Source organism: Schistocerca serialis, chromosome 10 (assembly GCF_023864345.2).
Source record: "Schistocerca serialis cubense isolate TAMUIC-IGC-003099 chromosome 10, iqSchSeri2.2, whole genome shotgun sequence".
NCBI lineage: Eukaryota > Metazoa > Arthropoda > Insecta > Orthoptera > Acrididae > Schistocerca > Schistocerca serialis.
This window is the reverse complement of record NC_064647.1, coordinates 131086673-131096777: the sequence shown is the minus strand read 5'-3', so window position 1 is coordinate 131096777 and position 10105 is coordinate 131086673. Positions and strand designations below refer to the sequence as shown.

Genomic DNA, 10105 nt, shown 5'->3' with positions numbered 1-10105 from the left:
CAATGGTCATCCTGCCAGGTGGCCCTTGCTGCGGCTGGGTGGCGCCTGTGGGGAGAGCCCCTGGTCGGAGTGGGTGGTATCGGGGCGGACGTTTCGCACATGAAACGTCAACATGTATCAGGTCGCTCTGCGGCCGAGTCTTCCAAAAGAAAAGGTACCGTTTCTAGTTCTGGTTCTCCTGCCCTTTCCCCCTTGGCCACTCCATGGAAGGAGGGACAGGCCCGCCGGCTTGGGGCGAAGTACTTCCCCCGCTATTTGGTCTGTTCTCGAACAGATGGGGGGACGTTCGCCACCTCCAAGCCCATGTTCTTTGTTCAGCACATTGAGGACGTCTTCGGGGAAATCGAGGCTCTCAGCAAGATGCGATCAGGGTCCGTTCTTATCAAGACCACCTCTGCCACACAATCGGCGGCACTCCAGGCGTGCGACCGCCTAGGGGACATCCCAGTCTCCATTGTCCCACATCTGGCACTAAATAGGACGCAGGGGGTTATTTTTCATCGTGACCTCCTGCTACAATCTGATGAGGAGCTCAGGGCCAACCTGGAGCGCCGCGGCGTGCATTTCGTCTGGCGAGTCCAGCGCGGCCCCAAAGACCGTCGCATCGACACCGGGGCCTTTATCCTCGCCTTCGAGGGGGACGTTCTCCCGGAGAAGGTAAAGGTGATGTGCTACCAGTGCGACGTGCGACCTTACGTCCCGCCTCCTATGCGCTGTTTTAGGTGTTTGCGCTTTGGGCACATGTCGTCCCGGTGTGAGGCTGAGCCCCTTTGTGGCGACTGTGGACGTCCTCTTCTTGAGGAACATACTTGCACCCCACCACCTCGGTGCCCTAATTGTCCTGGCGTCCACTCGCCTAGGTCCCCAGACTGCCCCGCCTATCAGAAGGAGAAAAAGATACAAGAAATCAAAACTTTGGATCGGCTCTCTTATTCTGAGGCCAGGAAGAAGTATGACCGCCTTCATCCCGTGTCACTGGCCACTTCGTTTGCCTCAGTTGTGTCCACTCCTTCCGCTGTATCCTCACCTCTATCCTGTCCACCCTCCACCTCCTCTGCCCATCAGGGGGCTCTGCCTCCGCCTCCCAAATCCCTCCCTTCCAACTCCTCCTCCCCCGCGGCCCCCACCCCCCCTGCCCCAGGGGCCACCCTTCCTACTCCTCCTCCCCCCACGCCACCTGAGAAGCGATCCTCTTCTCAGGCGTCCATCGGGGAAACGTTCCGGACCCCAGCTTCCGAGGTCCGGCGTTCCAAAACGGACCCCGCGCGTGAGGACCTTCTTCGGGTCCAGCCCACCATCCCTGTGCCTCCTCGGCCTTCCAAGAAGAAATCTCTATCCCCCTCTCGACCCCGGCGCGTTTCATCTGACGCTTCATCCGTGAGTCGCTGCTCCCGGCCGTCCTCAGTTTCGCCAGGACGCTCTGCTGCCAGGCGTTCCGCCGGCCTTTTGTCGGCAAATGATGCGGCCCCTCCTACACCATCAGGGACAGCGGCCGCAGCTGGCGACGAGTCGATGGAACCGGATCCGCCTGCCGTCAGTTGTAGCGTTGTTGCCTCGCAACCTGGCCCTCCGCGGGCATCGAGGTGACCAGCTCTTCCCCGTCTCGTTCCCCCAACTTTTTGACTAGCAATGGCGTTGTTTCATTGGAACATAAGAGGTATTCGATCTAATCGGGAGGAATTACAACTGCTCCTCCGCCTGCACTGTCCGCTCGTCCTTGGTCTCCAGGAAACCAAGTTGCGCCCGACTGACCGTATTGCCTTTTCCCACTATACCTCGGAGGGGTATGACCTCGCCCCTGTGGACGGTATCCCAGCTCATGGTGGGGTCATGTTGCTCGTTCGGGACGATGTCTATTACCATCCCATCCCATTGACCACCCCACTCCAAGCAATAGCTATCCGCATTACTCTTTCTGCTTTTACTTTTTCAGTTTGTACCGTCTACACTCCACCGTCCTCTGCTGTTAGTCGGGCTGACATGATGCACCTGATCGATCAGCTTCTCCCGCCGTTCTTATTGTTTGGCGACTTCAATGCCCATCATCCCCTTTGGGGCTCTCCTGCATCCTGTCAAAGAGGCTCACTCTTGGCGGATGTCTTCAACCATCTCAATCTTGTCTGCCTCAATACCGGCGCCCCGACTTTCCTCTCGGACTCTACTCATACCTACTCCCACTTGGACCTCTCGATCTGTTCTACCACTCTTGCCCGTCGGTTCGAGTGGTATGTCCTTTCTGACACCTATTCGAGCGACCACTTCCCCTGTGTCGTTCGTCTCCTGCACCACACCCCATCCCCACGTCCTTCGCGCTGGAACATACTGAAAGCTGACTGGGGACTTTACTCCTCCCTGGCAACCTTTCCGGACCACGATTTTTCCAGCTGTGACAGTCAGGTCGAATACCTCACGGCTGTTATTATCCATGCTGCCGAACGTTCCATACCTCGTACTACTTCTTCTTCACGTCGCGTTTCCGTCCCCTGGTGGAACGAGGCTTGTAGGGACGCTATCCGTGCTCGACGACGTGCTTTACGCACCTTTCGCCGCCACCCTACGTTGGCGAAATGTATTGAATACAAACGACTCCGAGCGCAATGCCGTAGAGTCATCAAAGACAGCAAAAAAGCTTGCTGGGCCTCTTTCACGAGCTCCTTTACCAGTTTTACTCCCTCTTCCGTTGTTTGGGGTAGCCTGCGCCGGCTGTCGGGCATTAAGGCCCACTCCTCAGTACCTGGCCTGACCTCAGGTAATGAGGTCCTTGTTGATCCTGTGGCTGTCTCCAACGCCTTTGGCCGCTTTTTCGCGGAGGTTTCAAGCTCCGCCCATTACCATCCTGCCTTCCTTCCCAGGAAAGAGGCAGACGAGGCTCGGCGACCTTCCTTCCACTCGCTGAATCTGGAAACTTACAATGCCCCCTTTACTATGCGGGAACTCGAACGTGCGCTTGCACTGTCCCGGTCCTCTGCTCCGGGGCCAGATGCCATTCACGTTCAGATGCTGGCACACCTTTCTCCGGCGGGCAAAAGCTTCCTTCTTCGTACCTACAATCGCGTCTGGACCGAAGGTCAGGTCCCCATGCGTTGGCGTGACGCCGTTGTTGTTCCTATACCCAAACCCGGGAAGGATAGACACCTTCCTTCTAGTTACCGCCCCATTTCTCTTACAAGCTGTGTCTGTAAGGTGATGGAGCGCATGGTTAATGCTCGGTTAGTTTGGATTCTTGAATCTCGACGACTACTTACTAATGTCCAATGCGGCTTTCGTCGCCGCCGCTCCGCTGTTGACCACCTTGTGACCTTGTCAACATTCATCATGAACAACTTTTTGCGAAGGCGCCAAACGGTAGCCGTGTTCTTCGACTTGGAGAAGGCTTATGATACCTGTTGGAGAGGAGGTATCCTCCGCACTATGCACAAGTGGGGCCTACGCGGTCGTCTGCCCCTTTTTATTGATTCCTTTTTAACGGATCGAAAGTTTAGGGTACGTGTGGGTTCCGTATTGTCAGACGTCTTCCTCCAGGAGAACGGAGTGCCTCAGGGCTCCGTCTTGAGCGTAGCCCTTTTTGCCATCGCGATCAATCCCATTATGGATTGCATTCCACCTAATGTCTCAGGCTCTCTCTTTGTCGATGACTTCGCGATCTACTGCAGTGCCCAGAGAACATGCCTCCTGGAGCGCTGCCTCCAGCGTTGTCTCGACAGCCTCTACTCATGGAGCGTGGCAAATGGCTTCCGGTTCTCTGAAGAGAAGACGGTTTGTATCAACTTTTGGCGATATAAAGCGTTCCTTCCGCCATCCTTACATCTCGGTCCCGTTGTTCTCCCATTCGTGGACACAACTAAGTTTCTAGGGCTCACGTTGGACCGGAAACTGTGTTGGTCTCCACATGTCTCTTATTTGGCGGCCCGTTGTCCACGTTCCCTTAATGTCCTCAGAGTTCTTAGCGGTTCATCTTGGGGAGCGGATCGCACTGTCCTGCTTCGCTTGTATCGGTCCATAGTCCGATCGAAGCTGGATTATGGGAGCTTCGTCTACTCGTCCGCTCGGCCATCCCTCTTACGCCGGCTCAACTCCATCCACCATCGGGGGATACGTCTTGCGACCGGAGCCTTCTACACTAGTCCTGTCGAGAGTCTTTACGCTGAAGCTGCCGAGTTACCATTGACCTCTCGGCGCGACATACTGCTGTGTCGGTATGCCTGCCGGCTGTTGTCTATGCCCGAACACCCCTCTTACAAGTCCTTCTTCGCCGATTCTCTCGACCGTCAGTACGGGTTGTATGTGTCTGCCCTGCTGCCCCCCGGAGTCCGCTTCCGTCGCCTGCTTCGACAATTGGATTTTGCCCTCCCTACCACCTTCAGAGAGGGTGAGAGCCCGACACCACCTTGGCTCCAGGCTCCGGTTCGTATTTATCTCGACCTCAGCTCACTCCCGAAGGAGGGTACTCCGGCTGCAGTGTATTGCTCACGGTTTGTCGAACTTCGTGCTCGACTTGCCGGTCACACCTTTATTTACACCGATGGCTCCAAAACTGACGATGGTGTCGGCTGTGCCTTTGTCGTCGGGACCGCCACCTTTAAATACCGGCTCCTTGACCAATGTTCCAGCTTTACGGCCGAGCTTTTTGCTCTCCATCAGGCCATTCAGTATGCCCGCCGCCACCGCCATTCATCGTATGTACTTTGCACTGACTCCCTCAGTGCTCTTCAGAGCCTTGGGGCTCCCTATCCGGTCCATCCCTTGATTCAACGAATACAGCAGTCCCTCCATTCTTTCGCTGATAATGGCGGTTCTGTCAGCTTTCTGTGGGTCCCCGGACATGTGGGAGTGCCTGGGAATGAGGCAGCGGATGCTGCAGCCAAGGCTGCAGTCCTCCAGCCTCGGCCAGCCTCCCATTGTGTCCCGTCTTCTGACGTTTGTGGGGATGTATGTAAGAGGCTTGTGTCCTTGTGGTGGGATGCTTGGTCATCCCTCCAAGGAAACAAGCTCCAGGCAGTAAAACCGCTCCCAACTGCTTGCACAACTTCCTCCCGACCATCTCGGCGCGAGGAGGTCCTTCTGACCAGGCTGCGGATTGGGCATTGCCGGTTTAGCCACCGCTACCTGCTCTCTGGTGACCCAGCCCCGCAGTGCCCTTGTGGTCAGGCATTAACGGTGCGCCATGTTTTATTGTCGTGTCCCCGTTTTAGTCAATTTCGTGTTGTCCTGTCCCTGCCATCTACCTTACCGGATGTTTTAGCTGATGACGCTCGAGCAGCTGCTCGTCTTCTGCGTTTTATAACTTTAACTGGCTTGACCAAAGACATTTAACCTTTTTACTTATTTCATCTGCATCTTTGTCCGGTCCTTTTGATGTCCCCCATCCCCTTGAGTTTTAGCAGGTTCCTTGTGCTCTAACACCGGTGACTGGGCGCTAATGACCGCAGCAGTTGAGCGCCCTTAAACCCTACCAAAAAAAAAAAGTGTGTGTACAATTAGGGGCATAAACTAAGTGATCACACAAGGATGATTCCTGGACGTACTTAGCAGTAAAAAGGAAAACCCCTAACTTCCAAAGAAATGTCCCTCAGCGTTTCTATGCTTGGCAAAGTAAGCAGGCGCCTTTATCTGCATAAAGAGACTGTTGAAATGGAAAAAAGCGGATGAGAGCAGAGGAATTGGAACTGAAGGAGCTAACGTGATACGCACGTTCTAACGTAAATTGCTGTCTGCGGCTGGGTTGTGATGTGGAGACGCTCTTTTCTGTGTCAACGCTTTTTGTGCTAAAAGTAATATTTGTTTTTATGGAACGTTTTGAGCACAGCGAAGTGCCATTATGGTATTGGCGGCAAACGTTACTCAAAAATAGCGAATGATCCTAATAATAGTTTGGTATCTACTGACTAGTATTTATCAAAGGTCTTTTTTCTGAAAAGTCTCAGTATTGTTTTGTGGGGGAGGTAACCACAAATAAAGCTCAAGAGATATTTGTCACATAATAAATAAATAGATATAGATTGAAATTTCATCAGCACACTTGAGACCAACCTAAGATCGTTCCAATACTCAGCTCTAGCCTGTTCTTACACTTCATATTTTGCCGTCAGTGATAGGCAGAATATATCTGAGTGCCAAAATCTTAAGACCCATCCTTATTTAGTCGCGCTGGAGGCACTGCTGTCTTCCTCGTCTGAGTACATTGTTGTAACACAAACATTTTATTAGTTCAGAGAATGAAAACAATGAAAGTTCCTGGCAGATTAAAACTGTGAGCCCGACCGAGACTCGAACTCGGGACCTTTGCCTTTTGCGGGCAAGTGCTCTACCATCTGAGCTACCGAAGCACGACTCACGCCCGGTACTTAAAGCTTTACTTCTGCCAGTATCCGTGAGTACCGGGCGTGAGTCGTGCTTCGGTAGCTCAGTTGGTAGAGCATTTGCCCGCGAAAGGCAAAGGTCCCGAGTTCGAGTCTCGGTCGGGCACACAGTTTTAATCTGCCAGGAAGTTTCACATCAGCGCACACTCCGCTGCAGAGTGAAAATCTCATTCTGGAATGAAAACAATGTTTGTCGACAATAGATATGACATAAATCGCTCCATAACCACTTTGCATTAGTACTGTAAAACACATTTGGGTTTTTGTAATCTTACTAATCATAAAGATAATGAGCTTCAAATGATACTGTTTCACTTCATTTTACTCGAGAATATCAATTTGCAACTGGTTAAATTCAGTGAGAGTATTTATTTTATAGCTGGTTTTGACACGAAATTGGGTAAAAACGTTTGACGTTTGATATTTTCTGCTCTTGGTCTGACACAGAACACTGAAGTATGTAGAGTGATAGAACAATGCAGCACATTTTAAGGTAATGAACTACGTATGTATTGCCCACTAAGTAATTGGAATCCACTACAGTGGAATCGTTTACACTGAATGAGACTTGACTAAGAGTATACACACATTGTTTCTATAAACACTTCATTGTTTAAGCATTATTCCTTAAATTCTTTCAAATACAACATTTTGCTGTAATGAATTACTTAACTGCATGTCTATATGGAGAATGTTAGCAAAATAGAACATACTGCCATAAATGATTAATTTCATTGCCATTGATAGTTGAAATGCTGTGTGAAACTGAAACTTTATCCAGAAATATTGAGTATATTAAGTGATCCAGTAGTCAATGACTTCCCAGGTATTACTGTTGATAAAGAATTTAATGCAGTTTCACACAGGCATTAATTCACTTGAACTGTAAATTATTGCTTGCAAATCAGTAGGAAACATGTTAAATAATAATTCTCTAAATAGAGATTCCTATAATTTCCTTTGTTATGGTTGTAGTCAAAGCTTCACTTGAGCCTTTGTTTTCTTCGTTAGGTTCTAATAACTGCTGCATATACTAATTTTCCTTAGTGAAATACATCAAACTTCATAGATTTTTATCTTGTCAATGCAGACAAGACTTAAACCTCACAGACTGAGGACATAATTTGACAAACTGAATGCTGACTAGACACACTACTTCTTCCAGACTGTGGCCTAGCATTACTGGTACGTGTGTACCTTATTGTACTCAAACCAATTACATTTGGTTTAGTTATACCAAAAAATTGCAATTCACTTTAGTACTCAAATAATTATCTGATATACTTGGCTAATTTTCAGCATACTTTTGAACCATCACAGTTGAGTCATAGTCTCTTTCGTGTTGTTAATTGTCCAGGTTTGACTTCCATACAAGACTACACTCCAGACAAGTACTTTCAAAAAAATGCGCTCTACACTATTTTCTGATCAGTTTTTCTTGTTACTCCTATTCTGCATTTTATATCTTCTGCATATCATCAATCACTTACGTTGATGCTCAAGTGGAATTTTCTACAACCATCACTGTTTCATTTCTTAACCTCATTATAGTGTGGATTAATTTGACTGCAGTCTATGACACTTGTTTTAATTTTGTTGATCTTATAACCTCTTCATGCAACATGTCTTACAGTCTGTAATTGACCTACAGTATATGTTTGCAAAGCAGATAAGTCTATCAGGAAAGCAAAAATGCAGTTTTGTAACTGGCCGATAAAGATGTTTGATTTGAAGCTAATTTCATAGGGCACACATCCAAAACAGTTATAGTTACTGAAATTTAAAGACATTGTTATGAAGTAATAAAAAGTACTGTACTTACTTTCATGTATATGAATGGTAAACTAGTTCACTTGCATCATGAGCCCTTCACGAGCGAGCCCTTCACGAAGTACATATGCCAACTGTCATATCAAGATTAGGCTTCTGATCTAAATATTCTTAATGTGTTCTGTGCATACCTCCCACTGTGCATGATTTATGTGGAGGATAGTCACACTATTATTCACTGGAGCTGCCCCATAAACACTAAAAAAGGAGTATATTTCCACCCCTTCAATTGGTCTCTGGTTGCACTAGCTACAAAAAGAGCATTTTCTTCGCAGAACTAAAGCTGACATATTTCCCCTCGAAATCAGGTTGTCATGTTGTTTTGGTAAACATATCTGGTGACTGAAATGGATTGGCAGACTGAAACTGTTTGGTACGTCGAAATATTGCCTTGTATCTAAAATCCTGTAGGGACATACTGATTTAATAAATTCGGTGGTTTGGAAAGATAATTTGCAATTAGATTAAACTTAAAAATGTCTTATATTATGAAGGAAAAAACCTAAATGCAGATGAGAATATTACATTCTCATAAATAAGTTTTCGGAATACCACAATCCATTCTACATTCTGTAACCGTATACCACTAAAATTCAGTAAGCTGAGAGAAATCATGTGATACTTTTATACAATAACCACCTGTCCTTCGTCAGGGGCATTGAAATGAGACGTCAGGTATTCTTGCGAATGAGTAAAGTCACAAACTACAATGATCATTGGAATTTCACATAACTCCTTACCTTGGTTACACTGAAATTACTTTCTTCTGTAAGACGTTTCTCTTCCGTATCGACGTTGAAGCCCACGTAATTGCACATTAAAATGAGCCACACTTCCTGTAGTGTTAAAGTACAAATAATATCTTCCGCTTTTTTTAAGACTAACATTTACTTACATAAAGGTATTACAGTAATTTAACGGTTTGGTTCCACAATACTATTTCTCCGTTCCATAATTTTGAAGAATGATGATATACTTCAAAATATCAAATATATGACGTGTTTGGACTACTCAATTCATCTTTTACTTTTCTAATACTTAAATTGGTTTAGTTTGTTCATAGGGTGTTAGATGCAAAATGATTCAGTTGGGTGAGATGATCCATGTTGTTTCAATAAACTTGACGTTGAATGAACGTTAGCTATTTTAAATGTAAATAGTTCGTTAGTATTTACAGTTGCGAAATTGTGACGTGTGTAAAGGCATAATTCTCTATTGTAGAAATGATATAAAGAAATCATACGTCATTATAAAATAGTGCATCACTATTTCCATGAGTTTAATACTGTGAATATTCATTACCAACATGAAGATTGCTACTTCCAGATGGCTAAAATGATCTCTCACAGTGGTGAAATAAGTGTTGTATCATTGAGAGAGTTCACTAGCACCAGCGCCTGTGCTTAGCATACAAAGGATTGCACCGTAAGAATGGTCTAATGAATGTTTCTCTACATATATTATTTTAGAAAAAATGTCCCTAAATAATGAAACCATAAAGCTAAAAATTAAGGATGTATAAATGTGTCACAGTTAAGTCTCGTCTTCATTTGGGCAATATTTTGGTCAAATATGTGTCTTTACGAAAATTTGAAGGCGGTAAATATTAGACCCAGAAAGATGGAAATTTGTATGCAGAATAAATTCCATTAAGCTACCTACATTAGCTATCGAATTATTTACTGAAAACTAAATCTGCAACAAAAACGTCCTTGTTCATAAAATATTAAGTAGGCTAAATGAAATTGTTATAGAAAGTTCTAATTACAGCACTTGATTACTTCCAGTAAATAATGCAGCCGTAAGAGATTTTAAGATTTTATAATAAATAACTACAGTTACAAGGAACCTTAAAGCAGCACCTCCAGCGATCATGTTGTACTGTTGGTTCCTCTCTAAAAGCTCTAACTGGTAAA

General features: G+C 46.6%; 1 non-coding gene across 1 annotated transcript; it reads left to right on the top strand.

Annotated features, from left to right (window-relative positions):
• The first annotated feature begins 6391 nt into the window (after nt 1–6391).
• Trnas-cga (transfer RNA serine (anticodon CGA)) lies at nt 6392–6466 on the top strand. Its single transcript has one exon. It is a non-coding gene; the product is annotated as a tRNA-Ser (tRNA).
• The last annotated feature ends 3639 nt before the right edge of the window (nt 6467–10105 follow it).